This window comes from Schistocerca nitens, chromosome 7 (genome assembly GCF_023898315.1).
Source record: "Schistocerca nitens isolate TAMUIC-IGC-003100 chromosome 7, iqSchNite1.1, whole genome shotgun sequence".
Lineage (NCBI taxonomy): Eukaryota > Metazoa > Arthropoda > Insecta > Orthoptera > Acrididae > Schistocerca > Schistocerca nitens.
In genome coordinates, this window is record NC_064620.1 from 228,403,890 (window position 1) to 228,408,784 (window position 4,895).

The 4,895-nt window shown below is 45.3% G+C and overlaps 1 non-coding gene across 1 annotated transcript; it reads right to left on the reverse strand.

The window, feature by feature from the left end:
* Positions 1 to 370: 370 nt before the first annotated feature.
* Positions 371 to 477, reverse strand: LOC126196816 (U6 spliceosomal RNA). The gene has a single exon (XR_007539255.1). It is a non-coding gene; the product is annotated as a U6 spliceosomal RNA (small nuclear RNA).
* Positions 478 to 4,895: the final 4,418 nt, after the last annotated feature.

A 4,895-nucleotide genomic window follows, 5' to 3' on the forward strand; every position in this document is an offset into this window, starting at 1 on the left:
ATCAGAGATTTTTTCTTGAATACAGCTACGTCAATAGACCGACGATGCCGCGCGACATCGATCGAATAGTCAGGAACAGGCGTTCTGCCAACCCTGTGGAAGCACAGCGCCCCACAACCCACTGGCCGGTGATATAGCGGACAGTTCACCCTAATACCCTTGACACAAAAGCACGAACAACATAGTACCTGCTAGTTAACGGTAAACAAGGTACTGCATCCCGCCTCCACGCCATCAATACGCTGAACTCCCCGTTATGCCCACCAGTTTACGTGCGGCCCCTCTACGGAAATGTGACATCTAATGAAGAAGATGTTCCCTTCCTTCTCCGAGCCATTGGCCGAACATGCTGAGCTACCGTGCCGGCTTTAAAAATGTGGAACACTTCACGATTTTGCGTGTCATCCTCGCGCAGGGGCCATGCTAATCTTCTCTGTATCGTCCCAATTTTGGTATATGTGCCGCCGAAGCGAGTACGAGCCACTCAGCTACCGGGGGCGGGGGGTACATTCAGTGATGTATGTAGACACTATCTGCAAAATGTGTTGCGAAAGGAGTTTGTAGAAGAAGAAGAAATAAATTCACACATCATACGTCATGTTGACGTTTTACGGCGCGCCGTTTTACGCAAAACCTAGTTTCTCCCGCTTCTTTACGTTTATGACGTCATATCTCCTGAACTATCTGTCGCACATGACATAATTTTGCAGACAATGTCAGCGGTATACGTGAATACCGTCTGCAAACTATGCTGCGAATGTGATGAATTTTGATTGCTGTACAGCGAAAATGTAATATGCGGTACACTTTTTACCTTCATCATTCGCGGGGAGGGGGTTCTTGGACTACAAATTTCGTAAAGGTTTGAAATTATGTGTAAAGTTTGTTGAAAGTCGCTAAGTACTCTAATTCTCAAATACTGGATGAATAAAGTCCCGGTATTTGCGCATGATCGGTAATGCTGCAACAAGACATTGCACTGTTCCTAACTGTAATGTAAACATATTGCGTTAATCTTTCAACGTAAGATTATATCCCTTAATAAGTAGATTACGACAGCATTTTGAATTTCTAAATTTTGTAAATAACTATACGAAATATTGACAATCAAACTTTTGTTGGCGCTGGAAGCAATTAGACAGGCTCCGGAACAGCATGTCCCGGAATAGCGTTCCAGCAATATAGATAGCTATGGCTACAGTCTAAGCCTGGTTTACAGAGGACGTCATAACAAATCGTCTGGCTGAAAACTTTATTATGGCGTCCTAAACGGTTCTGGAAAAAAATCTGAGGCGAACAACTTGGCTGAAACGGCCTGTATACAGTAGACAGGATGGCTGTGTAACGCATCACACGGCTGTGACGTGTGAGCACCCTGTTTACATCCGCGTTTTTAACTCAGCGTCCGCTTCATCGGTTTTTCATTCACGTTGACTTTTCAGATCGATGAGGCGCTTTCCTGAGTAAGTGTATCTCTGCTGCCGACTCACTTTCATTTGTCACCGACGAAGGAACGAAAACAAAAGAAGACGATAATCGCTCGTTCTTGTTCTGGTAACAATCGCGGTGAGACGGTGTCAACTTGAAGCGCGCTCGCTTTTCATACCTGATTTTGCTCAGCACAGCGGTGAGTAGACAAAAAATTTTCTATTGCCTGCCTACATTATTTCAAATATTTAAAACTTGACGCTTCTATATGTTAAAGAAAGTTATCAGCATGGAGAAAGCAGAAACGGAGTGGAGTGTAGACAGAATTTGAAGCAACTGGTGATTAGAAATCGAGACAGACAACTTTTTATAACTGACGTTAGGCGCAAAACTCTTTTTACACTACTGGCCATTAAAATTGCTACACCACGAACATGACGTGCTACAGACGCGAAATTTAACCGACAGGAAGAAGATGCTGTGATATGCAAATGATTAGCTTTTCAGAGCATTCACACAAGGTTGGCGCCGGTGGCGACACCTACAACTTGCTGATATGAGGAAAGTTTCCAACCGATTTCTCATACACAAACAGCAGTTGACCGGCGTTGCCTGGTGAAATGTTGTTGTGATGCCTGCTGTAAGGAGGAGAAATGCATACCATCACGTTTCCGACTTTGATAAAGGTCGGACTGTAGCCTATCGCGATAGCGGTTTACCGTATCGCGACATTGCTGCTCGCGTTGGTCGAGATCCAATGACTGTTAGCAGATTATGGAATCGGTGGGTTCAGGAGCGTAATACGGAACGCCGTGCTGGATCCCAACGGCCTCGTATCACTAGCAGTCGAGATGACAGGCATCTTATCCGCATGACTGTAACGGATCGTGCAGCCAACACATGGGGACGTTTGCAAGACAACAACCATCTGCACGAACAGTTCGACGACGTTTGCAGCAGCATGGACTATCAGTTCGGAGACCATGGCTGCGGTTACCCTTGACGCTGCATCACAGACAAGAGCACCTTCGATGGTGTACTCAAAGACGAACCTGGGTGCACGAATGGAAAAACGTAACTTTTTCGGATGAATCCAGGTTCCGTATACATCATCATGATGGTCGCATCCGTGTTTGGCGACATCGCGGTGAACGCACATTGCAAGCGTGTATTCGTCATCGCCATACTGGCGTATCACCCGGCGTGATGGTATGGGGTGCCATTGGTCACACGTCTCGGTCACCTCTTGTTCGCATTGACGGCACTTTGAACAGTGGACGTTACATTTCACATGTGTTACGACCCGTGGCTCTACCCTTCATTCGATCCCTGCGAAACCCTACATTTCAGTACGATAATGTACGACCGCTTGTTGCAGGTCCTGTACGGGCCTTTCTGGATACAGAAAATGTCCGACTGCTGCCCTGGCCAGCACATTCTCCAGATCTCTCCCCAATTGAAAACGTCTGGTCAATGGTGGCCGAGCAACTGGCTCGTCACAATACGCCAGTCACTACTCATGATGAACTGTGGTACCGTGTTGAAGCTGCATGGGCAGCTGTACCTGTACACGCGATCCAAGCTCTGTTTGACTCAATGCCCAGGCGTATCAAGGCCGTTATTACGGCCAGAGGTGGTTGTTTTGGGTACTGATTTCTCAGGATCTATGCACCCAAACTGCGTGAAAATGTAATTACGTGTCAGTTCTAGTACAATATATTTGTCCAATGAATACCCGTTTACCATCTGCATTTCTTCTTGGTGTAGCATTTTTAATGGCCAGTGGTGTATTTCGTAAATGGTCGAATAAATCGAAAAGATGCTTTCGGCAAATTGTAATAGGCAAAGGGCACGTAATTTTGATACATGGTGGTAACATCGGTTCCCTTCAGATCACCGGAGTTAAGCGCTGTCGCTTACCGTCCGAGTCTGCCGAATGCTGTTGGCTAGCGGGGTGAGGCGAATTGAGGAATGCAAAATGTATATATGGTGAGTTTACGGCTCTATTCAAGCGTCAATCATATTTGCAAATGTAATACTTTGGAAAATGCAGAGCTCTAAAAACGAACCAATCGCTTATAGTAGGCCTTTACTGTTCGCAAAAAATATCCGAGAAATGTGCTAAGTTTGAAAAGGAAGGCGGCAGCTGCGCTGTCTCCGTCGTTGCATAAAACCTTTCGACTGTTTGCGTGTTTCCACAAAAGCGTACGCGCACACATTTGAAATAGTTTTCCTAAGCCCTTTCTGAGACGCTAGACGTTAGCATTCCAGTTCCATTTACAACAATCGTACCGATTTTCCATTTATGTCATGTAAAGGAGGATCAAGAGAAAATACACAAAACAGTTATTATTAATGAGAGTAGAGAGTTTCCACTGGGCTAAAAGGTACATTCTTAGACCTCGTTGTCTTTTTCGTGATTTTATTCTTACTGTGCGAACCTTTACGTGAGAAAACTACAGGTACTTGGACTAAACGTAACAATATTATCTTCGTTTATTATTACTTTGATGGAGACAGATAGTGGCATAACGGAGCACGGTTTCTGAGCATTGTATGTCTGGCGAGCTTGCTACACCGTCTGTGCACTTGAATTGCGCTGGCAATATAGACGTGACGAAACAGGATCTAACGGAGGTTTTTGTCTCCGCGTTCACCGTCTGATTCATAGACGCAACGCCGATTGGAAATTTTCTCAAGGCTATACTGTATCTGTGCCGTAATATGATGCAGTCACCACCGACTGCAATTGCAGGTTATGACGCCATGTGACGTGTACTGCTGTGATCGACCCCTCCTCTTACATATGCAAAATGTTCGATCTGCCTTACGTCTACTTCTTTAGTAAGCAACTGCTACGATCAGCAAAGAAGAAAACACTATCAATTATTTTAACCGAGTCATGAGAAGAATGACAGATTTTATGTTCTTGCACAAGATGCAGGCAATCCGACCTTACCTTAACGATATCTAGAATAGTACGTGAGGCGACAGCACGCTATTAAGCTTCGAAATTATCAAGTCCATACATACTTTAACAGGAGGTGTCTATTCACGATGCTTGGCCTGCAATAGACACAAGGAAAATTTAATCCCTGTATGCCAGTAAATATCAATTAAATAACTGTTCACCAGTGCGATAGCATTCGATATTTAAGTGTACCAAAGAGCCACACGATCACGTAAAAGACCACGTTACATTATTACAGCGATCCCCTTTGAAAATCTTAACCTTAAATACAATTAATTCAAGCTAAACTACGTCCGAACAGGCCTTGGAAGGCCCAACGGTACCTACCGGCCAGGGTGTCATCCACAGCCCACAGGCGTCACTGGATGCGCATATGGAGGGGCATGTGGTCAGCACACCGCTCTCCCGGCCGTAAGTCAGTTTACGAGACCGGAGCCGCTACTTCTCAATCAAGTAGCTCCTCAGTTAGCCTCCCAAGGACTGAGTGCACCCTGCG